This window comes from Amia ocellicauda, chromosome 17 (genome assembly GCF_036373705.1).
Source record: "Amia ocellicauda isolate fAmiCal2 chromosome 17, fAmiCal2.hap1, whole genome shotgun sequence".
In the NCBI taxonomy this organism is placed as follows: Eukaryota; Metazoa; Chordata; class Actinopteri; order Amiiformes; family Amiidae; genus Amia; species Amia ocellicauda.
This window is the reverse complement of record NC_089866.1, coordinates 28,027,862-28,055,558: the sequence shown is the minus strand read 5'-3', so window position 1 is coordinate 28,055,558 and position 27,697 is coordinate 28,027,862. Positions and strand designations below refer to the sequence as shown.

General features: G+C 38.0%; 1 protein-coding gene and 1 long non-coding RNA gene across 2 annotated transcripts in view; both read right to left on the bottom strand.

Annotated features, from left to right (window-relative positions):
• dtx1 (deltex 1, E3 ubiquitin ligase) overlaps positions 1 to 27,697 on the bottom strand; it is a 193,872-nt gene that overhangs the window by 112,723 nt on the left and 53,452 nt on the right. The window lies entirely within an intron of this gene.
• Positions 23,294 to 25,127, bottom strand: LOC136712383 (uncharacterized). The gene is made up of 3 exons (XR_010804826.1): positions 24,978 to 25,127; positions 24,535 to 24,611; positions 23,294 to 23,587 (listed from the first exon to the last, which is right to left on the bottom strand). It is a non-coding gene; the product is annotated as an uncharacterized LOC136712383 (long non-coding RNA).

Below are 27,697 nucleotides of genomic sequence, written 5' to 3'. Positions count from 1 at the left end.
AAAAAAAAGGGCTCGCAGAGAATTGCTGCTTTGATTACCTCGCCATAGCTAGCAAACTTGAACATGAAGATTCTGGACTACATATCTTTGTGAGCAGGCATTCTCTATAATAGACCTAAAGACCAAACTGAGCACAGGCGGACACGTAGTTATACACATAGCACGGAAGAACAGATGTAATGTACAATTTATTTATCTGATAAATAACTAAAAGTACAAACTCAACCAAGATAAACTTATAATGGGCAGGGCATATGGGAACTAATTTAAATGACTTTAATAACAAGGGCTAAAACTAATAAAATAGCCTAACAGTCCATGCTACAAAGAGCCCCTTCCTAAAAATATGACTAACCATAAAATAAGAAAAGGTAAAGAGAAGCGGAACAAGTCCAAACTCTCGGAAAAAAACAGAGTTCGAAAACCCAATTCTAGGGCACCATCACAAGCTGTCCGTTGTATGGTGAAATGGAAAAATAAGTCCTGTTATGTCCCTCTAGGACCTTGGTTCTCAAACTGTGGTACGCGTCCACTCCTGACTCAGGCGTGTCTCCCTGTCTCTGTCACGGCTGGACGTGGACTCCTCGGTCTCTCTATTCCGCGTCTCTCTCACTCCCAGCTCCCTGCACCCGGCTGGTTCACCGTCCTCCTCTCTCGTCCACATCTCAAGCAGTAATGAGCTCTCCCCGTCTCTCTCTCAACCACACCCCCATTTAAAGCACTCAGGGGTGGATAATTAGCACTTGGGAAGCAGGTGGAAACAGGTAATTGGCAGGTACAGGTACAGAGTACAGGTGACATGCATCATTGTCCAAGTGGATGTCCATCGGTTAAGAAGCTCTCAATAAAAACGTTCTCCCAATAACCAGTGAATATAGAGTGTAAAGAAAATATATCAAAACAAAAGAAACCATAACACAAACCAATACATCAATATAAAGAATAATCAGTGATAATCAAATAATTAGTGATAAAGAAATTAAATCCACACAGTGATAATATATAAATGAGCCTCTGTCACGTCTGTGACACTGTCATACATCAGGAAGCGTAATTTTTTGGTCATTTTTCTGTGCAGAAAAGCATTTGAGATCGATTGCTAGGCAGGCGAATAGGCTATTACACTGATGCATAAGCTACAATGCATAATACGCATAGGCTACTCTACTGTGAAAAAAGTATGTAAAAAGTAAATAATTGTGTTTCCTACACTAGCTATTATGGAGGGATATCTAATCTAATTATCTGAATCTGATACGAGACGTTGTTGAGTTTTTACTGAATTGAACAAGCTGCCAGGGCTTTCCATTCAGGAGAGAGATCAGGTCATCGACCCAGAGTCTGTGAGGCCACCAGGGTGCTACTAACAGAACTGACACTCGTTCTCGCATTATCTTCTTCAGGACCACCAGGAGAAGGGGGAATGGTGGGAATGCGGAGAGGAGACATTTGCTCCCCAACCTTGTTTGGAGGTGTTCGTATGCCAGATAAGACTTATCTCAGAATAATATTAATCCGTTACAATGTCTCAGCAGTTAACATTTCCACCAACCCACTTTGTGACCTCTGAGATTACCTGTGAAACCAACGCGAATTTGACAAATTACCAACAGATGTTAATACAACCACTACCATGATCCATGACAATGCTGTCAGTCAACAAGGTAAAGAATCCCTTACAAAAAACTAAATAAAAAATGATGTGGCACACAATGTTTATTTGTTTCTTTAACAACACTTATTGTAATTGATTAAGCTTGTGTACAGGTTATCCGGGAAAAACACTGAATTTGTGAAAAACAGAGTAAGTTATGGATCCCAGATTGTTGTTGGCATATTTATCAATGCATTTAAGTATAAGTTCTGTCGGTCAGTAAAATCAGTATAGCTAAATCTAGGCTGCGACTGTATATTTCATACTGATATGATAACACACATAGCTATATATACACATGATAGATTTGAGCAACACAAATGTACAATTTTAATACTGGAATGCAGTTTAATTCTCTGGCAGAAAAATAATAACGGAAAATATCCAGGATACTTATTGTCAAAATTAATCAAGATCATGATACATTTTTGTAAATGTTCTGCTCAAAAAAGAAAGGAAACCATACACTTTGAGCGTGGACAGGGACTTGACCTGGTCCAACAGCTCTTGTAAAAATTCTAATATGACCCCAGTGGGACAATTAACTGGGTCATGACCGCTGTCTTGGTACCAGGTGTGAAACATCCGCCAGCAGTAGGAATACTGCAACCTTGTAGAAGGAGCTCTCACTGACTGAATAGTGGCTACTACTGTGTCTGACAGACCCCAGGCTATCAAGTGATCTCACTCAGGGGCCAGGCCCAGTGCTGGAGCAGGCCCGTGTTGGAGTGCAAGAGGGTGCCCTGCACCTGGGACAACAAGTCCAGTCACACTGGGAGCTGCCAGGGCTTTCCATTCAGGAGAGAGATCAGGTCTGCGACCCAGAGTCTGTGAGGCCACCAGGGTGCTACTAACAGAACTGACACTCGTTCTCGCATTATCTTCTTCAGGACCACCAGGAGAAGGGGGAATGGTGGGAATGCGGAGAGGAGACATTTGCTCCCCAACCTTGTTTGGAGGCGTCTGTTGTCCTGCGCAGGGGACATTGCTGAGTGGTCCCAGGTTGCTCTGAGGGAGCTGGAAGCACTCCACAGCCCTCTGGATCACAGCCCAAAACTCCCAGTCCTGTCCCGTGGGAGCAGGGGGAGTATTGTCACTCAAGGGAGGGGGAGGGGTGGTCCAGACCAGCTCCTCCTACATGAGCTCCGCCTCAAGCTCTAAACCCGGGTGTGGGCTGAGAGACAGGCGGTCCTCCTCCCAGGCAGACTCCCCTCCAACTCCAGTGGTGCGGTGTGGGCTGGCAGTGGAGTGTCATGGCATGGTGGAGGGCGAGACCTGGTGTGCTGCTGCCTGCGTGACCAGGAGAGTGCAGATCGCATAGGCGTGGCTGCCACGGGGAGAGCAGCTGCCATATCAGGCACAGCAGGAGCAGCAGGCGCGGCTGTCTCCAAGGCTGCATGTCTGGAGGAGGAGACAGAGGGGCGTGGAGAGAGGCAGAGGTCTCTGGAGGGCTCTGGAGCCCCTGCTGTCACTCGCCAGAGGGGAAGATGGAGCGTAACGGAGCTCAATCCCAGCAAGCTGAGAGAGCGAGACTTACTACAGCCGCAGTTGCGGGCTGTAGTGCGGGCGCAAGTTGGCGATGGAGCCCCTCACGTGGGCGAGGTCTCTTACAACAGACCGAGGCTTAGGCCGGGCGGCCAGGCTCTGGATTTTACTGTCACTGCTGATGCTCCTGCTGTGGAGGAAAAAGCCCTGTGGACAAAACCAACACAGAGACTAGGGCCCAACAATTATATCGGAGCACCGATATTATCGACCGATATTGTCCTTTAACAGAAATATCTGTATCGGCACATATTCCACCGATAATGCACCAATATATTTTCTCAAACTATTGGCAAAATATTTTTTTTCAAATGACCATAAAATCCTTCAACAGACTTCAGACAATAAATAAATACCTGTTTATTTGGTTTAACAGTCATTATTATAATTATTAACCATTATTTTTTAACATAGTTATGGTGCTTTAATTTTCTCTGGAAGCTTCCGATCACAGGGATTCTCGCCGTGTGCACACTACTGAGCGCCGTGGAGTAACAAATACACACCCACTGAGAAACACAGGGGTCATAAACCAATAAACATGTGTTTTACTAAAACCCTCATAACCAATAGAAAATCTTTTCGAAAGCTGTGCTGCATTTGAGTATTCATGGTTTTAATTAGGGCTGCACGATTTGGGGAAAATGTCATATTGTGATTATTGAGGTCAATATTGCGATTACGATATGCAATTGCGATGTAATAAACAAATGGTATCATGAGTCAACTTGCTTGGTTATCAAGGAAAATGCACACACAGATTACTGATAATGCTGAAATGTGTATTTCTCAACTCAAACATACAAACTAGCAACAACAACAACTAGAAATGCACAGTTTTCAAATTAACTATAACGCCAAGTGACTCATATTTGATACATGAGTTTCTGAGTCCTCTACATCATCAGTGTGATGAGTGTTTTCCTGAAAAAGCTGATGTATACAATAAGAGACATGTCATCTTCCCCCTGCAATGCATGCACCTGAGGATCTTCATTAGAGACATTCAAAATGGACGCTCTCAATTAGTGAACCACCTTAAGTTAAGGTAAGAAAAACATGAACTTTGTTACTGATACTTTAATAGGAATATTTACTGGATTTATGTAACTTATACTTAATATTTCATAACTTATTTTATAGTAAAATTGTGTTGAAAATGTGTGTAACAACTTAGATACAGCAGGTATATAAGATAATTTATCAGTAAATCTGTGAATTGTTATTTTATTGCATTTCATACATTATGCATTCCATAAAGCAACATACACTCTTTTTGATTGTTTAGGAAAACTAATTAAATGTTTAAATTACATATTTGTATATATTTAGCATACAAATTGAGATATAATTGTGTCTATTTTTAGATGGCAAAAAGACATCTTCATGTTGAAGATGTCCTGAACATGATTATGGATGGCAATTCCAGTGACCTGGAGCAGTTAGGTGAAGATGATGATGATGACAATGTGGACTGGACTCCTACTGCACTGTGTACTGAGGGAAGCTCAGATAGTAATGATGAAGAAGACTTGCAAGATGAAAGTGTTGACAAGACAAGAGCTGAAGTTGAGAGACCAACAACAACACAGGACACAACAAAAAAGCAGTCAGCAAGGGGCAAAGTGAAAAGGAAAGAGTATCAGTGGAAAAAAAAAACAATTTGAACCTTCAGCTATTGAATTTGATTAATATTTTGAGGAAGACTCAGAAGACAGGCTTGACTTGACACCATACATGTACTTCCAAAGGTTTGTGACTGACAAAATGCTACAGGAAATTGAAGAACAAACAAACTTGTACAGTGTGCAGAAAGAAGGAAAGTCAATGAACACAAATGCCAAAGAAACTGAGCAAATTCTGGGTATGTACATGCACATGGGGTTAGTACATTTGGTGGCACACTGTCACAGTGGCAGTAATCAATGCATGGAACGTACAGAAGAGACCAGAAAAAAAATAATCCCATGCAGAAACCCATTGTCCTGCGAAGGTTTCAGGCTGCTGTTGGCACTTCTCTCACAAGCGCAGGAAGGGAAAAATCAAGCGTGGCAGACCACTATCCTCTCCAGAAGCAGGAGGAACAGCAACCCCTCCCCACAAAAGGCCAACCTCTAGTGTGCCCCCTGATGTGAGAAAGGATGGCATTGATCATTTCCCAACATGGGAAACCCAACAGAGATGCAAGCACTGCACAGGCAATCACTTCTGTCATGTCTACTGTGGGAAATGTAAAGTCCATCCTTACCTGAACAAGGACAGAAACTGTTTTCTTGCCTACCATAATGCAAAATAAAGAGGTCATGAACCCAAAAATGAACCAAACTAACTAAAACTGAACTGAACTGTTCCTCTTCCACCCTACCATTGCCATTGGTGGGTTTGTCATTGATGCATACCTGAACTTTGCTCAAACCCACACAACCTTATTTCAAGTTTGTTTTATTTTAGTGGATATTGGAGGAGAGTGGAGCAGATACAGAATGTTTGTTGAATGATGTTGTTGTACAATATGGAAAATTACTTGAACAAAGGAAACTCAAGAGTTGAAGGGGTTAAAAAATGTTGTGTTCTGTATGGGGTTTTTTTTATATATAAAAACATGCTGTACCCAAACTTCCGGATGTATCAAGTATGACACAAAACCAAACTCATATTTGTAAAACTTTTTTTTTTTTTTTTGTTAGAACGTCCAATAAACACTCCAGTTTCAAAAAATTCGAATTTTCTGGCAATTATTTGATGGTTCAGGCTTTATATTTACAACATTAAATAACAATAACATCTTTGCATTACTGCAAACTTGTTATTTTCTCAATAGTAAAGCTAAATAAAATAAATAGAACAATAAATAAGAACATACAAAATGTCCATAAAAATAAGATTGTCCAAACAAGACATTTAAGCAGGATGTAACATATACTTTGTATAAACTCTTTTGAAAAGGAAACTGGATATAAAAGTGTGGTTCACTCAATCAAACCACTAAAACTGTTGTTGTTTTTTTCAGGGAAATAGGATGTTTGCAGGCAGCAGCTTTTCAGTTCAAACTCCTCATCGACAAAGTGCACAGTTAGGCTAATATATGGTTCAGTCGTCCTGCTTGACCACAGGTCCACAGTGGTTGAAAAGAACGTCACCGTAACCATTTCCAGTTGAACCTCGCCACTGCATTTGCTGTAAAGCTCAGGGATTCCAACTTGAGATAGTTTCACAATCATTTTCTGAAATCCCACATTGCTTACGGTGTATATAGGCATCATGTCTCTTGCCAAGCAGTGCATTTTGGAGTTGGTGAAGACTTGTCATATGGTGTGACACTCGCAAACACATCTGTAATTGTGCTTTGTTTTGTTCGGCTTACAGGTTGTTCTTTGTTTTGTTCAGCTGTCTCTTTACTAATCTGGGCTTTCACCATCATGCATTCATCATACTTTTCTCTGTGCTGTTTCAGGTGCTGATATAAATTTGTCGTGTTGCCACGTGATGTAGCAACTTTAATTTTGCAAATTTTGCACAGTACCTCTCTCTGCTCAGTGTTGGTTATCTTAAAGCCAAAATATCGCCATATAACAAAGGTAGCATTTTTTCTAGCCACCAGTTCAGTGTCGGTCTGCTCGGCATCCATCTTCACCTGGTCTCCACGCTGCACACCGGAAAGTCACATGACATGACCATACGTGCCACACGTGCCACTGCCTAAACTGAGACTGACTGGTCTTCTTTTTATTAGCGGCATGGAAAATGGGCAAACAACTCTGAGAGAATGCATTGTCACATCCACACATGCACTATTTATTTAATAAAATCACAGCATTTTGCTGTCATATAATCGCACAGGCTGACACCGCGATTACGATTGGGATATGATTAATCGTGCAACACTAGTTTTAATTATTGTTTATTTTTGTCTTGACTGAAGATTACTGTATACTATGGTATAGAGGCACATTTGTACTGAAAAGTTAATTAAATCACTTTTCAAAATTCACAATAGCAATTAAAATAAAGAAAAACAATAAATGTTCGCTGAAGATTTTGACTGGATATCAGCAAACAAAAGAAGCAAGCTCAGATCACAGTAAAACATCTAAAGAAAATTAGTAACAATGTTGGATAAAACTGAAACTATACATTATATGCATAAAACTATTTCAAATCCAACATTGTGTTTTGGCTAAGATTCATATTGCAATACATTTAACATACATATTAAATGCAAATGCAGCAGTGCTGTGCTGCCTGCACTATAACCTGCCAGGACTTGCGAACTTGAGAGAACCTGACGTGTAAAATGCTAATATAAGCTAGACCAGCACCTAACACTATATTATTTGCTCTAATGTATAGAACATGCACATTTTTCTATTTGTGTGTGAAATTGCTCATATACCTTGGTCTTTATTCTAATGTATAGCTACAACATGCATATGTTTAATTCTAATTTAATTTATTTTTACAAAGTTTGATTTGTGGTTGTTATTTATGATGAAAATTAATGTTAAGTTTATTATGTAAAATGTAAAAATCCTGCCTTGAGTGCATATTTGACAATTTCTCTCTGACAGGGAGAGATTTGAGGGATCCATGCTAGAAAATGTTCTGCATGCTAACAAAAAAATATATATCTGTAATCGGGAAATTATTGGTATCAGTATCAAACCCAAAAAACCTGTATCAGTCAGGCTCTAACAGAGACTAGACGAATGAATATGTATAAGTCACTATAATATATTAAACAACTAGATTTAATGTTCTGTGAGTGAACTGAAACTGACACCAAAAGTGCAGCCGGACCTCCGCTGCGCAGACAGCACAGAACGGTAGTGTTATCAACACACACACACACAGACAAGGGCGTAGCACAGGATGATGGTGGATAACACTATTAAGTGAAACCAGTCACCAAATACACAGTTGTAAATGGTGTAATGCAACACACAGACACAGAGTCTCGTGTCTCGGGTCCAGCGAAAAGGCAAAAGAGAAAGAGCCTGTGCAGACTTTTAAACAAACGGGAAGGGACCTGTTTGATTGATGGGCACAGGGGCCTATGGGTGGTTTGATAGAGTGACATTTTGCAACCCCCTTGGGCTGTGCTTCTAACTTGAAAGATAACTAGATGAAACAGCAGCAGATATCTAGAAATTAACTTTATTGTTATTATTATTATTTTAACAAATACCATGTTTTTACGTTGTGTAATTTATTTTATACATATTTTTTTAATATGTCCCGGTTTCTACTTCAGAAAATCTGGTCACCTTTAAAAGTGGTCATTTTAATGTTTTTTATTATCTACGCTACACATCCATTTCGTTATATTTCCATGGCCTACTTCTTTGCACTTACGTTTGTAGATTGTGGATACAATCCGATTTCTTATTATATTAAAGATTACGTCTCAGCATATAAGATTTAATAAAATAACTTTTAGGCCTCTATTTTCTCTGAGCTGGGGTCTTTTAATAAAAAAATGATAGGTTATGTAGCTCAATTGTGTTGTTTGTGTGCCTAATATGAATGTTATAGGCATGGTATTAAATGGTATTAAATAGCAAATCAACTCCCCCCATTTTTTTTAATAAAGTGTTCTGGCCCGCATTAAGTTATATTTGGTCCAATGCAGCCTGTGACGTCATTGGGTTTGACACTACTGGTTTAGATGCTCTGAGAAGCCTACATTAGTACGGAGGGTGCTTATGTATAGGAGATAGAGCTGAAGCTTGTGAAGAAGGTGAGAATGCTTAATGCTGCATTGTTGCAAGACTTGGTGCAAACGAACGATGGTTCAATCCTTGATTGTTGGGAGCCGAGGAAGAGAGCAGGGGGTCCGAGGTCGGAAGAAAGGAGCCAGAGACAGAGACAGAAGGTGGCCAAAGGAGGCCAGAGCCGAGCAGCAGGGGCGAGGACCAGGAGAAGGGCTCGAGGTGCCAAGGAATCCTGATGCATAGCCACATCGGGAAGCGTGGTTGCGGGTGTGAGGGGAGCCAAGGAACAATGTCAAGAAGTTAGAGATTTGGGGCCACAGCTTGGCAAGAAGTCAATGGAGGAACAGCTGAATGACAATCCATGTAAATGTTAACCACTTCTGGACACTACAACTAGAACTTTTCAAGACATTTAAGTGTAATAGCAACCATGTGGTGTTTCTTTGATTTCTTGTACATAATGTAAAGAAAAAAAAAACAAGCTTATGTCATCACCAATAGTAGTTACATTCATTACATTAATTTATCTGAAGGGAGCATTGTTTTCCTATGTTCACATATTTGATGTTAACGTGCCCAGAGTTGACTTGTGATTAATTATTTTTCTACACTTCACGTACTTCTTTCCAAATTACAGATGTGGAATGTGAATTAATATGATTTAATTGATCACTAGGCAACCAGCCCCCAAGGGCTTCTATATAAATCATTACCTTTTCACTTATTTTTAAACTATCCCGTTTGATTTTGGGTTAACAAAACTGAGGGAATTATTCACTGCTGGACACATGTCTCTGAAAAGGTTTTATCCCCATATTTTTGAAATGAGATTTGAAAATCTGATTTATAAGTGCGAAATGGAAACACTTTTTTTTTATTCTACTGCTTAGATGGACAGTTGGTAATTACAAATCATTCAGACTTAAACATTAAACATTAAATAAAATAAAGGATGCAGATGATTCAAAGAGCAAATTAGTTTGATTCTCTACATAGTCTACAATAAGGCATTTTTTTCCATATTACATTTACTCTCACCAAGCAAAATTAAAGCAGGAATATCTGCAAAGACATTAGGTACCCTTTAATCAATGGCAAAATTTGCACTCTCATTTTCTGAAAGTAGATTAAAAAGGTTGAAAGTAGATGATTGACAAAAGTCATGAAGAGATAGAGAAAGTTTTTCCTTTCCCCTGAAAATGTATTTGGACACATAAAAACACCCTTCAAAATCTATTATATTAATCAGGACAATGCATCTCACTAGGTGTACATATACAACTAAATGAGTAACTGAAATCTTGAAAATTAGATATACACATAGGAATGTCTATTCAAGTGGCATTCCAAAAGGGAATTCTTTTTTAAATAGTCTCAAATGCCCAAATTCACCTTCCTCGGTATTGTTAATAGAACTCCTTGGACAATCATGCAAATTCCCCTTGAATGTCCCTTTCACGTTTGAGAATAGAACCTATAGATATTCCCAAGTCTCCTTGTGTATGGTCTGGATCTGGATCTGCAGTCTGTGGCACAATGTCCTGTTCAGGGCATTTTGTGCTGGGCTTTAGGGACAGTTTAACTCCCACAATACACAGAAAGTCTGTTGGGGAGCATCCAGCCTATGTTTCAAAAAGCAGGGCCATTGCAGGGATATAAAATTATATATATAAACAAGTTCTTGGTTACTGTGTTACTGTACAAGGGTCTGCGAAAGTCACAAATGACTGAAATGGTACTCTCTGCCCCATCCCCATTCTATACATGGGTAGTAATGGAGAATTCAAAAGAGTATGTAATAAAACCTTTACCACACACCACTCCTCCATTGTATTTTAGGTATTATCATAACTAGCTGCTGTACTTTTCAAAGGAAGCTATTTGCAAAAATATGTAAATCAACAATGACTATTATCTTTTCTCATGCAATTCATCTATTTCTGGAAAAAAATGGGAGACTGGGAAAAAACCTGGCAAGTGCTATTTTCAGTCTGTTTCAGTATCTCTGTTTTTTGGTTGTTTTTGTTGTTTGTATCTAAATTGGTTAATGTCTTAACAAAAGCAGCATAGTTAACAGCAGTTTGAACAACAATTTTTTGTGTGTCTTAATTCGGGGGGTGTTTCACTGCTGGTGGTTTTCAACTATAAACCAAGACTGACAATTATGTAAAAGGCAGGATTTCAGGTCAGGAAGAAGGCACACAACATCCTGGGGGACAGCACTCATGTTCTCCACCCCCAGTTCCAACTGCTCCCCCTTGGATACTGCTTGCAAGTGCTCAAGTGCTCCATCAACAGGCGCAGGGCCTCTTTGTCTCCGAGGCCATTCGTCTGGTTAATAGGACTAAGAGATAGACTATAAGAGACCCAGTGACATCCTCGGGACAAATTTGATTATTCTAGATATTTTAGTACGTAATATTGCACTTTGCACTTTCATACAGATGCCTCCAGTATTGACTACTGCTTTTTGCACTTTCACTGTTATTATTACTTTTAAATGCACTGCATTATGTTATGTGTCTGTCTAGGTGTTATCTTGCTTTTGGTGTGTATATGTGGAATGTTGCCTTTTTGAAGCACCGCTGTCACCTCTAAATCAAATTGCCCCTTGGGGACTAAAGACTAATAAATATTGTATTGCATTACAGTTACTATTGAGGCCTGAGGGAGCAGATTAACCTGACTGCTGCATACATCTCACCATTAACAGTGACATTTTTTCAGTATTACTTCAGCCTTGATAAAGCTCTGTTTGTCTCACTTATGTGAGAAGAAAGCTGTTGTATTAACGTAAAAATACTTGGACATGTGAGAAAAGAACATGGCATGAGTTAATAAAACATGGCAGCAGCTCCTTCATTATTAATCAGCCACTCAGAAATTACTCTCATACCCTCAGAATTTGACACTACAAAGAACATACAGCACAGTGAGTCATAATTTCCCACTAGTGGTCACAGATTCACAGAAAAAAACACTTGATGTTTTAATTTCATTGCCAAATACAGAATGCAATCCATTAGATCAGATGCATAGCTTTGCTATTAATCTTAATTATATGATCTATATTACTGATATTTGAGGCTCCAGAAAGTTACAACAGGGCTCGGCATGTAGAACAAATTGTAGGTGACAGACAAGAGAGACAGATAAATAGATGGAGATTTTATAGCCTAACTAACATCAACATTGAAACAAACAAATCAATCACTGACTTGGAAAAGGAGGTTTGTAAAACTGATTATCTAAAAATAACTAATAAGACACCATCAGCAACTGATGCAATAATGCAATTAAATCAGCAGACAATGCTTTCTTTGGGACTATTGTTTAATACCATTAAGGATAAATCTGACTATTGTTTTGTGCACTTGTTATAGTGGTAATTTTTCTACAGAATTCTGTATTATACATATTATTCTGATATGGCAAGTCTGCACAGATACACTATTACAAATGTTTTTTCAATGGGTGATGTCCAGGACCGGAGTGGGACCCATTTTCAGCCCGGGAGTCTAATGCCCAAGACCAGCCCACCCCCCAATCTCACCCCTGCCCTACCCCCTCCCACCGTGGTGGAACCTGGATAAATGAATTGACAGATCTGTTCTTACTATCCTGTTATATTTTTTTCTGACATGTTTCAACAAGAAATATGAATAATATAAATATGGCCATAGATATGAATAACAAATCACATACTGAGTTTTCTGCTACAAAGAGTCCAACTGTATTGCAGTAAGAAATATACTTTTTGCACTATTGTTTTTATATTATTATTATTATTATTATTATTATTATTATTATTATTATTATCAATATCAATATCATCAATAAAATAATGAAATAAATTATATGAAACATTTCTGCTTCAAAGCATACAACTGTAACATTATGAAAAAAAATGTTTGCGTTCAAAAATGAAAACTGCAAAGCCTTCATCCATAACTAAATGGAAAACCTCCTACCAGCATCTCACTACCTGTCCTTACAAAGTAACCCTCCAGAGGGGACTTCTTCAGTCTCTCCTACTGGAATGCCAAGCCAGACAGCTCAGCATGCAATGTGCCAACAGTGGCTCTATCATCAAATTTAAGCAGACACTTGCTGATTTCTTGGAGAGCTGAGCTAGGGAGCCCATTTGCCAAAGTTTTTAGGGTCAAGACAAGCAAAATCTAAGAAAAGTTCTGCATTTGCTGAAAACCTTCTATGTATGCTACCTGCCACAGTCTTTTAGTACTAGTCCCGGGTCTTTTGATCCAAAAACCTGAAGTCTAGCGACGCCCCTGCTATAGTCACTGTACCTCGAGTTGCCGGTTCCTGTGTGCTCGTTTGTCATCTTGAAAACATATCTGTCAGTTTGGCACATTTGGCCGCGTCATCCTCCAATGCCTTTCTTTTTCTTAACCTGGCATTTTCAGCTCCTCCTGGCATCATTTTACCCTCCATTTTACCATCCACTCACGCCACAGTATTGGCATTGGCGCTCTGACAACAGAAAACGGCACTTTTTAATGCACGATCTGATCATGCGCTGATTTAAATTAAAATCTAGTGTAATTAGCTTAGTTATCAGTCAAACAGTAACTTAACACATACGCGTTTTTCTGTGTGTGAAAAAACGAAGAGAAAGCAGGCGAGTCTGCCGGCCCAGTTTATGAGCGGGCAGAGCAGCCCACCGGGAATTCTCCCGATTCTCCCGATTGCCACTCCGGGCCTGGTGATGTCCCTCAAAGTTTAAAGAAAAAAAACTTTGAAAAACTTGAAAAAGAAAATACAGACCACAAAAGCCAAGGCTATAATATGGCAGAAGAATACAATGTCACATTTCTTGCAATCAGTATGGAATCACATACCCATCTTCTTCTCCACATGCTAGCATGGCCTACAGACCTTTAAATGTTTCAAGATCCTTTCAAAGAACTAACACCTTAAACTCAAGAGCACAATTCCTTGGGGGACAGAACAGAGAGTGGTCAACAACAAACAAATCATCTTTGGGTCTCCAATTTCCTTAAGTTATTATGTACCTCACTCCACCCCTCACCACACCAAACCAAGCCTGTTTTACAATTATTTGCATAGCTAGGCAAAACTGAAGGTCTGTTTTGGAATCATAGGACATTAAGGAATATTCACTCTAAATCAAGAGACAGACGGTGATGAATAAGCAAGATGGTGATGAACTGACACTGGTGATGACATGTTCAGGATGAACAGTCACCGGTGATTAAATGTGCGTGATGAAAAGTGCATGATGAAAAGACGGGATCCTGTGACACTCATGCCATAGGTTGTAGTATATTGGTTCATATCTATACTATAACCAATAACTGAATATCAGCTTAGGGCAGTGCTGTTCAATTAAGTTGGACTGTGCAGCTGGTGTTGCTGTCGCAGTGAGAAAAGAAGCGAATGTTTCATGTACATTGTTATATTTCTCCCATGCTGGTGTAGTGAGAAAATGTACTTTTTTATTTTCTTTATATTGTTAATGGTGTCATGTTGTTAATTCTGTTTTGCCTATAAAACAATCATTAGATTGTATTTACTGTTTACTGTATTTATTTTTTTAATTTAATTATTATTTTCTTGGAGATGTATACAGCCATGGGTGGTGTGGTGGTTAGCACTGCTACCTCACAGCTCCAGAGTCCTGGGTTTGAGTTCCAGCTTGGGGTGCCTGTCTGTGTGGAGTTCACATGTTGTCCATGTGGGTTTTCCCCGGGCACTCTGGTTTCCTCCCACCATTCAAAAACATGCAGATTAGGTTAATTGGCTTCTCTAAATTGCCCTGTGTGTTGCCCAGTGTTGGACTGGCATCCTGTCCTGAGTGTATTCCTGCCTTGTGCCCTATGCCTGCCAGGATCAGCTCTGGCTTCCCCCACAACCCTCACCAGGATAAGCAGTTTCAAAAATGGATGGATGTATACAGCTACTGTCTTTAGGATATTCAATTTGGATCTGCTGAGCCACCTATTTTTGTATCATCTGCAAATTTTGACAAATTTGACAGCACACACGGTGTGGTTAAACCTACGGGCCTATGCGGCGCTTGTATCCCACACTCCAGTGTCTGGATACACAGCATTCTGTTCGGCAGCAAGGTTTTGGTGCGGTTTGGTGTGCAATTGCCCGTGTTGCCCAGTGTACGTTGCCGAGTGGAGATGTCCTTTCTTCGGCCAGTCTCACTAGGCATCCACTTGCCACAGAGGCGTCGCAGTAGCTGTGTGCCTCCCAGTACCGCACTGACCGGCACCACTGCTTACTGGTGACGCGCCGTGTGGCACTTGGCGAGATGGAGAGACCCCGCTCCTCATCTCACCCCGCTTACTGGCAACGCACCGTGTGGCACTTGGCGAGATGGAGAGACCCTGCTCCTCATCTCACCCCCACCAATGTGCCGCATGCAGCCACCGGACCTTGCCCTCCTAGAGTGGGGAGGTCCTTTGACCCACTTGTCTGGGCACCGACAATGGGCGCAGTCTGACTGTGGACCCTGGCCCCCGCTATGGTCCGCCCAGAGGCCTTGTCTTGTGCAGGATGCTGCCACCACCGCCGCCGCATCCAGAGATCCCCCACTCCGGTGAGCAAAAGTAGGGGCTAGGGAAGCCAGAGCTTCCACCTCTCCTGGAGCCCCTCTGCCTCCTCCTCAAGGCCTGCAGCTTCGGAAGCAGCCACGCCTGCTGCACCTGGTGCTAAGGCTGCACCTGGTGCTAAGGCTGCACCTGGTGCTACAACTGCATCTGGCATGTAGCAAGACATGGCCATCCTGGCTCTGAACAGCAGGATGGACCATATCTCCGCCCTCCTGTCTGCACAGGCAGCCTAATCAGCAGCCAAGCTCCACTCCCCCCCACATTACAAGACTCCACTGCCGGCACACACCGCACCGTTGGACTCTGGGGGGCCTCTGGACGAGGGCAGCAAACAGGTGGCCTGGGAGGAGGACCGCCTATTACTCAGACCACACATGGGCTTAGAGTCACAACGGAGCTCATGGAGGAGGAACCGGCCTCCTCCACTGAGTGACGACACTCCCCCTGCTCCTGCGGGACAGGACTGGGAGTTTCGGGGCGGTGATTCAGAGGGCCATGGACTGCTTGTAGATTTGTCTACAATTTGTCATAAAAACAGTAAGACATCTGTAAAGAAAGTCCAGATGATTTGTATGTGCTTGTCTCTCAGTTTTTTCACTTTGCACTCACCACCTATGAACCTCCCAAAACTGAATTTGTTTACTAATTTGTATATTGTTCAACCTTGATTCCATTCAACCTCCTTTCAATGACACATCTGCAAACCATTCAATGCTCCTTTTATACCTTAATTTTATTCACTATAATTTGAAGATTATTTTAGTGTTCTGTATAGAATTTTATGTTAGTGTTCGTTAAACCATTGTAAGTCAACTTGGAAAAAGGTGTCTGCTATTAACTTGTATAATAAGTAACTTATTACTAGTACAATAATATGACTTAAATATTAATAACAATACTTCACCCTAATTTGACAGGATAATTTGCCTAATTCATTTGCTTTTATTTCTATTCTGCAAAGGATTAGCTAGGTTGAATATGGGGAAGTGGGAAAGCGACATTTTTGGATAGTAGAACAAGTAGAACAATACCTTATTTATGGGTTACAGAGGGATGTGTAAGATTCATTTGTTTTCTTAATCGTCAGCTTCAATGGGTTTCTAATACTATTGGTAATTATTTATCCTGACAAAATAAAAGCTAGAAATGTAACCAGAGAACAACCATTTGAAAAGTAGAAGATTAAACAATCTTAAGTAACAGTGAGCCTTGAAAGACCATTAAAATACCATTAACATATACACGTCTCATCACTGCTTAAATGTGGTTCATACAAATTCTACACTAGGTATTAAGCTGGTAGCGCTTCTTTAATAAAAAGTTGCTCCTGCTGAACATTTATGGCCCACTGAATTAAATAAGGTTATATTGAAAGAAACTATTTTTTGTTTCCAAAAACATACTAACCATCAATAGAAATGTTTAGATAGATTAACACATATAACATTATGTTACAAATGCATGGATGATTTTGCATGGTGGCTTTGTTCACTTCAGTGAGTACATTGCTTGATGAGTAGTCGTTCAGCATGATAGCACGCATCAGGTCACATGACTGACAAACTGTCAGAAGTCAGGTAAATGTGGCAAACTGGAAAAGGTGGGTTAACTGTGAGCAGCTGTATAAAAAGTAGCTATTTATAAGCACATTTTCTTATTGTGTCAGGCACATGACGCTAAGGTTACCCTGAGATCAACTTCTGCTTGCTCCCAGAAAAGCATTAGAATGAAACAGCTTATTTGATGACAGGCAGCAACCAGATCGAGAAGGAGTAACAACAACTGAATAAGATCCATGGAACAGGCAGTACCATCAGGTCAGCAGTCCAGGTGCAAGGTGCCCATCACATGGGGGCACATGCTTCTCATGTCACACAGCGTTTAAGTCCACACCTTTAGGTAACACCTCCTGGAACCAAAGTTATTAGCAGGAGTTTTCCTATTCTCTGAAGCCTAAGGAGCAAACACAGTCAAACAACATCTACCAACCCATGCCTATCTGCTTTAAGACTGCGCCTGTAAAACAGCAGCCTATTCTCTTGGGCTGTTCAGCATTCTTGCTGCTGCACCTTTTTTTAGAAAATAAACTATGCTCTCTCGGGCTTCTGATTACATATTGTTAGAATTTCAATAATTTTACTGTAACTTTTTCTATGCCTTACCCACCCTTTAGCACATACCTGGGTTTTAACTGTATTTTGTCTGCACTTGTTAGCTCATTTGTACTAGGATGTATGCTTATTGTATATTGTATTTTGTACTGGAATTTGTAATGCTTTGAATATGTTTCCTGTGAAAAGTTTAGGACGCCCTTTGTAGGGGTGTCTTCTAAATAATACATAATAATAATAATAATTATCACCTCGAAGTCTGCATCCATGGTAGGATGCATTGTATATGGATTAGCATGAAGAACACTAAGGCAGACAGAAGCCTCAGATCATTCTACAAATTAATGTATACAAGAGTTGTGCCTAGAATAACTAGGCTGCTGTTTGTGGTCTACATTATTTTCTTTGTTAATAAATCAGAACCATGAATGACTGCACATTGCCATGTGTCATCACACTGGCTTCCCAGACAGATTGCCAAGTATATGCGAATATGGGGCTCAAACCCTAGACCATGTTATAATCAACATAAAACAAAGCATTTCAATAACCCCCAACATATACAAACACATACACTAACAAACAAATCAGCAAAGCAAGAGAAGGTTGTCTAGGGAGGGATAACTGAAAGGAAAAGTAATGAAGATGGATATACACACACAGCCAGGCACACACACATCTCAGTGTTGCCTCAGTCTTTTGTAGCAGAGAATGCTGAGTGTGTCATTGTCAAAAATTCTTACACACCGAAACCAAAGCACATCAAACTAAATTTCTAATCCCCATTCTAAGACCATTTTTAAACAAGCTGTCTGTTTACAATCCAGCATCTAGTTTTCCTGGTCTACAATATGCAATATGAGACAGATCTGCAAATCAGTTGCTATGGGGGGAGGGAAAAAAAGAAAAAGACAAATGTTGATCCTGCCATAGCAACTTGATGAATAACAAGCTGAAAGCTAATTGAACTGGGTCTGTCAACACCGGCAAAATGATTCAAAAGACCTGCAATCATATTGACTTGAGGTTTGCCCCCCCCCCCCCCCCCTTTTTTACATGGAAGGAGAATAAGCACTCAGTTACAAAATATAACACCCTACACCGAGCTTTCTCTTTTCTCCTTTAATGAGTAATTAGTGTCAAGTTCCATTATGCACCTTAACCTTTTTCTCCTTCCCATTCAAAAAGTGTGCCGAATCAATAGGAGTGACTGTGTCCCTGCGGCCTGTGTGTTTAATCATATAAAAACCTCCTTAAGGTGTAATAAATCTATATACTGTTTCAGGTCTTTCTTCTCTACTGTCACATCTGCATCCATTAAGAGGAGCAGCTCATGTCATCTGCATTGTCCTTATTAGTTATTGTGTTTCCGGATGGGATTGCTGCATAGTAAGCACCAGCAAACTGACACAGAAACATCTGAAACATTCATCAGTTTAATTCTGAGGTCCTGGACACCTAATTTGGACACTCAAAAACAAATTTTAAAAAGGATTCTAACTGGTTGATGTTGTTATTGTTTGATATTGTACGGCACCTTTGTGAACATTTTCAATGAAGGTGAAAAAAGTGTATTTTTCTACAGCTGATTTTGGCCTGCCCGTTCAATATGAAAACACTTGCAGAAATTATTTTCAGGTTTACACATTCATTCTAAACATGCTTAAAGGGATACTTCTGTATTTTAGCATTTTAGTCTGATTGCTTACTCACCCAGAGTCATACAAATCCGGGTGTCGAGTTTGAAGAAATTCGAATTTTTCATTTCATAAACTTAACATCATTGCTGTAAGTCAAGGGTCACAAAATGCAGACTCTCAAAAAACGGCAATTAAATACTCAAAAGCTGGGTGGATAGCACATTTGTACATTAAGTATTCTATACAAATCTATACAAAATCTAAAGTAATTAGATGAATATGCTTAAAAGTATTCTATCTCACTGAACTATACATTTCATCAGCTGTTATAAGGCAGGTGCAAGGAAATCCTCGCTGTCCATTCATAAAAACACACAGAGCTGAGGCAGAACCGAAAGTAGTCCCAATAAGGAAGTACATGGAAACGAATTTCTTACGATTACCAGTACATTAACTAACTAATTTAACTATTAATTTACTATTTATAGTATTGTAAGAATACAAATGACAAACAGCCAAGCTTTTGAGTATTTAAAAGGTCTATTAGCCTTTTGTTTTGAGAGTCAGCATTTTGCAACCATTGACCGTCAGTTGTGCTAAACTAATTAAATAATTACTTTAGATTTTGTATAGACTTGTATAGAATACTTAATGTACAAATGTGCTATCCACCCAGCTTTTGAGTATTTAAAAGGTATTGGCTGGTTTTTGAGAGTCTGCATTTTGCGACCATTGACTTACAGCAATCGTGCTAAGCTAACAAAATGAAAAATTCAACTAGACGCACACAATTAAAAAAGGTTTTCATGGATTCGTATGACTCTGGGTAAGTAAGCAATCAGGCTAAAATGCAAAATACCTAAGTATCCCTTTAATAGTCAATTTGTAAACTTGATGGGTACAGGACAAAACACAGATGTATGTATGAAATCAAACCAACACCAAAATATATACAATCAACCAAATACACAACAAACTAACTAAAATAAAATGGAGGAGAAGGAGAAAGTCACAGCATGAAGTGAACTGGAGAATTGTTCTTGCAGCAAAGAGCTCCAGACTGGAGTTGCCTTGGCAACAGATTTGCTGATACAGCAAGAAACAGATCCGCTTGCGGTGCAGTTAACTGTATTGTAATTTCTCTTACTTTCTCCCTGTAGTCTTTCCACCATAATTAAATTAGCATTCTTGAGAGGTGATGGATAGCTTAAACAGAAGACTTGGACTAATTGCAAGATGCGGCATTTACTTTAGAAATAGTAGCAATTTGGTTAATTTTAGCCTAGCCACTTTTCTTATGTAAGGTTTGTCTAAAGATCCAGTATTCATATTTTTCACATTACTCCACATGAGGCCAGATTCTCATCTCAAATGCAAAGATCAACATATATGTACTCACACATGGACACGATAAAAAAAAAAGGTCTTAGTTCTACCCATACTTACACCAGCAGCTAACAGACACCTTAAAAGTCACTCATGAAAGCTTTCAGAATCAAGAGTCATAAACAGGGATGCCCATCTAGCCTAGTCATCACTCTCATACCTACACTCTCAAATTTTGTAAATGTACAAAGTAAATGCAGCTTTCCACAATCTGGCAGCCTAAAATTACTGCTCTTTCATGTAAATCAAAAACGGCTGTACTCACTTTGCACAGAATTGATACATCTAATTACCTTTTTCATATGTTAATATTCATTGATATTGATGATTCCTCCTTAAAAAAGTGCACTTTTATTTTCTGGAATGTAAAGCAACAGGTAAAATAAGAAAAAAACAATCTAAGAGAAACAGGACAGCTTCAACTGAAGAATGCACTTACAATGCTGGCATAGATTACTCTCACTTATTCGGTATGTAGACAGGACTCTTGTGTTATAAAAGTTTCATTTGATTGTTATTCAAAATGGTTACTCATTCCTTATTTCTTTTTTTTTTTTAATAAGTAATTAGCCTACTTATTTTTTACATTTCCCCTGTTTTTCAAGAAAGAAATAAAGGATACTTATTTCATATTCCTGTTTTCAGTTTTTCAACAAAATAAGTAATGGTACCTTATTTCTTACTTCTGAACCATGGTTTCCAAAAAATAAGTAACAGGCTCATTCCATATCTCTGATTCCTGGTTTATGAAATAAGTAATTGTTAATTTTTGTGATTTCTGTTTCTAGTTTTATCAATAAATAAGTAATGATTACTCATTCCTTATTTCTGTTTCCCTGTTTTTCACAAAATAAGTAATATTTCCCTGTTTCCGAATTTAAGAACTTATAGGACAACAACATTACATACACATCGATACAATAACATACGACAATACTTCCCATAAATTAGTCGTTGTTTGGGGATAAAAGGTAATCGACAACATATAGCAGGATGGCTCAAGGATCTGCTATGGCTTTGTGCAAGGAAGTCTAGCACTGATATACAGTGCCTTGCGAAAGTATTCACCCCCCTTTGCATTTTTCCTATTTTGTTGCCTTACAACCTGGAATTAAAATAGTTTTTTTGGGGGGGGTTGTATCTTTTGATTTATACAACATGCCTACCACTTTCAAGATGCAAAATATTTTTTATTGTGAAACAAACAAGAAATAAGACAAAAAAAAAATCTGAAAACGTGAGTGTGCATAACTACTCACCCCCCCCCCAAAGTCAATACTTTGTAGAGCCAAGTAGTGAAGATAGTGGCATCACTTACTATTTTGACAGCCGGAAGTCCCGCCCTCCCTATGTACCATAGACCGGAAGGCCCACCTCACCTTCCGGTTACCGCCACCTTTGAACCAGAACTTCTCTCTCCTTCCCAGCACCCCCCTGGGTTACTCTTTGACCCTCCCTATGTACCTTTGAACCGGAACTCCTCTCTCCTTCTCAGCACCCCCTGAGTTACCCTTTGACCCTCCCTGTCAGCCATCTTGGCTGATATCGGCCATTTGTAAGGTCATAGGTCATCTGGTAAGATGGTAGCCATTTTGTTAAGGTGACATCCATCATGGTGAGTGTCCAAGGGCACCTCACCCTGCTGGTGTTGGAGGTGTAATGTTTAATAGCATAAACTGTGTTTTAAAGGTTATATTGTTTTATGATACTGTGTTGGTGAATTAAAAAATAAGAAAATAAAAGTTTTATATATTTTAGGTTATGTTTTATGATACTGTTTCAGTAAATAAAAAGAGAATATATATATATATATATATATATATATATATATATATATATATTAGGTTATATTGTTTTATGATACTTAGTAATTTAAAAAATAAGAAAAAAATTCAATACATAAATACTTCTAAGGTTATATTGTTTTATGATACTGTTTTAGTAAATTAAAAAATAAGAAATCATATATTTAAGGTTATATAGAGAATGAGAAAATATTTTTTTTAAATACATATATACATATTAGTTTAGGTTATATTGATTTATGATACTGTTTTAGTAAATAAAAAGAGAATACGAAAAGTTTTAAATATATATATATTATTTTATTTATATTGTTTTATGATACTGTTTTAGTAAATAAAAAGAGAATAAGAAAATATTTTTTTATATTTTATTTTAGGTTATAATGTTTAATGATTCGTTTTAGTAAATTAAAAAATAAGAAAAATAAAAGTTTTATATATATATTAGGTTATATTGTATACATTTGAGAAACATAAAAGTTGTAAATACACATATATATTTTATTTTAGATTATAATGTTTGATTATACTGTTTTAGTAAATTAAAAAATAAGAAAAATAAACTTTTTATATATATTTAAGGTTATATTGTTTTATATTTGTTACATTAGTGAATGCTCAAACGTAGCCTTAACATGTATCATATTTAAGAATATATTGCATTTAATTTCATTACACATACATTATATATATATAATGTTTTATTTATCAATAGACACTAAAGACATGTACACCAGTTTTCTTAGAGAGACACAGTGAAGCACTATTTGTAAGTACTCATATGTATAAAATAATATATATGTATATATAATATCATTTGTTTGTGCTCAAATGTATAGAATTGATAAAACACACACACACACAATGGTGACTTTTATTGTGACAAACAAGCATTTTACAACATGGAACATAGTCAGAAGTAGAAAAAGATACTCCAAAAAATGTTGTACAGATACTTGTAATTAATTTCTGGTTCACAACACCAACATTGGACAGAAAGAAACACTGACCTGTACGGAGTAATGTCATTCCATAACATTCCAGCATATTCCATATATATTCTATTAAGTCTTGCACTGTTGGCTTCTTTTTCAAAGTTATACCTGATTCTGGCAACAAAGTACATCAGGTATCTATTGTAAATAAAGTGAGAAACACTTAAGTTTATATTCCTTTGAAAATACCTTATTTTTCAAACCTACAAATTCATGCTTGCAGTTGTCACCATGTAACATATACAAAACACAGAAATAGGGACCACATTGCAAGGATATAATAAGCACAAATGGTATTTTACTGCAAATTTTAAGTTTTGTAAAATTATTTATATAACTTCTAGGAGTAATCTGCAAACTACATAGTGAAAATGCAATCAGTCTTCAGGAAACACATACAGCAGACAGAAATAAGCACAATGTCATATTTATATGACCCAAAACTGCATTCTACTAAACCCTGAAACTCTGAAAAATCACTACAAACTCTATGTTTTGTAAAATGGCTTATTTCACAGACACAGAACCAAATAGGCTCACCCTCAACATAGTCCAACACTTACACAAAGTATGATGTAAACTTAAAGGTTTACCAGTAGTACAGGGGTATTATTAATCTATTCATGCAACTTTTAGACACTTGTCTAATACAGAGCTAACAACGGCATTGAGAGCGGGTAGCAGGGCTTAGACAATGCTGTGCGCTGGGGTTTAAAATGACTCTGTAGGCCAGGGCTTCAAAACCTTACCCCATTTTAACATGGTCAAATTAGCCTCCAACCCCTAAAATACTAAGACATGTTTTTTGTATCATATGTATCATGTTGTATTACTATGTACATTAATGTGGTTTATACTTTTGATTTAATTTGACATAATTTTATCATATTTTTAAGTACAAATTCATATATAAATAACAAATACTATATAATTATAGTAATAATAATGCAAAAACATATTAAGCAATCATATTTTTACTTACAAAATAATATATATATATATATATATATATATATATATATATATATATATATAAAATAACAATATCATAATAATAATTTAAAAACATATTAAACAAAACTCACCCTGACTTTGTCACAACCGCAGGATGGGGAACCTCTGCTGTAGACCCTCATCCACTCTGTCAACAGTTTGTAGGTGACTTGTAACACAAGGGCAGAAACATGAAAACTCAGTCTTGGTGGGGTGTTTCTGTCCAGTGGTCTGATCTGATACAACTTTCTACTACATTTCATATTCTATTAAAATTGAACAAATTAGTAGTTCATAAAAAAAGTGTTAAATCTGCTACTCTTATGAGTGTCTCTACAGCCCCTCATTGCTCCCTTGCATTACAGAGCATGACACGTGCTCTTCACATTGAAATTCACATTCATGTTGATGTAGGACTCGTCAACACAAAAATGTACAAAAATACATGAAATATGTAAACAATACAACCATTAAGAACAGAAACCACTTTCAATCTGACATTTCACAGTATAGAAATTAAATAAATTTGAATTACCTCATGGCTTTCCTCAGGCTCGGAGCCAGGCCCGGTCTTGCCATCAGCGTCAGAAGCTGAGCGCTCTGTGTAAGATTCAGAGTATAGTTCAGCTGTGAGCGGCGGAAAGGGGAAAGGGAGATGCAGAGCAGGCAGAGTGTCTGTGAGACGGGTCTCTGTCCTGCTTGTCCTGCAGAGCCTCTCTTATCTGAAATGGCACTGGACACACCCAAAGCAGCAACGCCCCCAGACAGCAGGTCCTTAAGAGAGGACACTGTCAAATTTAACATTCAATAAAAGTCCACTGTTTTGACCATTTTCAGTTGAATTAATCCTCAGCATCAAATGCATTGAGACCGTACACAGCTTTCAGATGACTTGTACTTTAAGATATGTTGTATATTTAGGATACCCTGTTATTGCTTGAATAAAATGTTATTTTATGAGAGCAGTAAGGAAAAGGGGGAACAAAGATATATAATTGAATTAATAATTTTAAGCACTCTTGCTATTAGAAATAACTAAGATGAAGGCCTAAACTGGCTATCTAGTAACTGTTTAAAAAGAAATGGTTTTCTGTGAGTGTGCTAAAGAATTGAACTTCTCATTTCTGTCATTACAGTGAACTAACTGGAATACGTAGTATACACCTAACAATTGCTTAGAATGAAATGCTTTTCTTTATGAAATGTAAGATGAGTGCTCAGAATAATTAGACATCTATATTTCGACCCGGGCTTGATTATGTTGACAGTTTATGGCTGTGCTTTGCCATTAATCCAGATTTCACCTTGTTCTCTATGGGTTGGTTTCAGAGCATGATTACCACTAGTTTAAGTACATTACTCAGAATATGGCACTCACCATTGTTTGGTATACAAAATGATTTAGCCTGAAGGACAATAAACCATTGGTATATAGTACTATACTAGGTTAGCAAAAGTAATTTACCCATGTACATAAACAACTTACAGTCTGAATTAAACCTTCTTGGCTCTGTCTCACATGTACCAACTTTTAAAATCTCAATTTGACTTACTAGTAAAAGTTACAAAGTGAGAGGGATTTAACCAAAGACAAAGAACTGTCTATTTTTTTAATTAAACCTTAATCATTTTTGCCATTATCAATATGTTGAATACCTCAAATGTGCACATAACAGAAATATTTACACAGAAATGTGTTTCCTTATGAGACTAGTGAAGGCTTTAAAGTGATAATAATAAAAAGAAAGAAATGTGTCAATATTGGTCTCTTAAAGGGAACTGTATAGAAACAACTCATTTGTGCTATTAAAATAAGTAAACTGAATATGGCACACAAAGATTGGGCGGCAATAATTAAACTGCTCTGTAGTAAATGCCATGAAACCGGGTCTGATTACATATTCCTTCTTTTATTGTTATTCTTAGATTTCTCTCTGGATTAGTGTCCTGGAGAAGGGCAGCACATACTTATCAGATTGGGTGGGAAACGGCAGAGCCCTGAATGCGGTTATCAGTAGCAAGCGATGGCTACGTTCTAGATAAGGCCCTACAACCAGGCATGGCCATAACACCGCAACGACAGAGCCACAGAGATCTAGTTTATGTAGCAGGCCTACAAACCCAGTACTCAGAGTGTTTTTTTTTTATTATTTAAAACAGTCCTATACTTTCTCACTCTATATTGATACATGTACATTAAGTAAAAAAATAAACACACTTTGATGTTGTGGTATTGCATGAGCATTTCACTTCTGTTCTATGGATTATATCTGCTTAGAAATGTTCAGTCCTGATCATTTAGACAATCTCATTCTTAAACATGAACTATTTATCTAAATTGTGTATATATGGTTTACCTTTAAATATATGTATATCTTACTGTCTGTCTGTCTAAATGGAATGAGTATTTTGTACTTTATTATTTTGCCATGCTACACTTACTGTGCTCTCTTGTAATCTTAGTCTGTATTGCAGTTTGGGGTGTACAGTATTTCACCCTATTCAAACAAAACAGTTATTCAGTTATGAAATCTTCAGATGACAATTTTTTGTTCTAAAACAATGTCAACAACTTGAAATCTTTTTTTAAAACATGTCAAGGTAAACATGTTTATACTGGTTTATCCACAGAGAGATATATGACTGGCACAGGTATTCTTCTAGCACATGTACACCTAACAAAGAACCATAACATGGCATGATGATAAAACATGATATACATAGAACGTCAAGTGATATAACACCATGGTTTTGTGTAAAAACAATGATTAGTCATGTTAGCACCGAAGGCTTTTGAAGTAGGAGGGGAGGCCTTTGTTTGATAATTGTAGTAAAGAAACTGAAACTTTGAAGGCAATTATTTCTGTCTCTGTGAACAGTAATATGGGCTAGCTTTGTCCCTCTGTATGTCTGGCTTCCTGTAGGAGATTTCAGACCAAAGCTGCTACACTGTCCTCTCACTCTTGTTTCTATACAGTTCCCTTTAAGAGACCAATATTGACACATTTCTTTCTTTTTATTATTATCACTTTAAAGCCTTCACTAGTCTCATAAGGAAACACATTTCTGTGTAAATATTTCTGTTATGTGCACATTTGAGGTATTCAACATATTGATAATGGCAAAAATGATTAAGGTTTAATTAAAAAAATAGACAGTTCTTTGTCTTTGGTTAAATCCCTCTCACTTTGTAACTTTTACTAGTAAGTCAAATTGAGATTTTAAAAGTTGGTACATGTGAGACAGAGCCAAGAA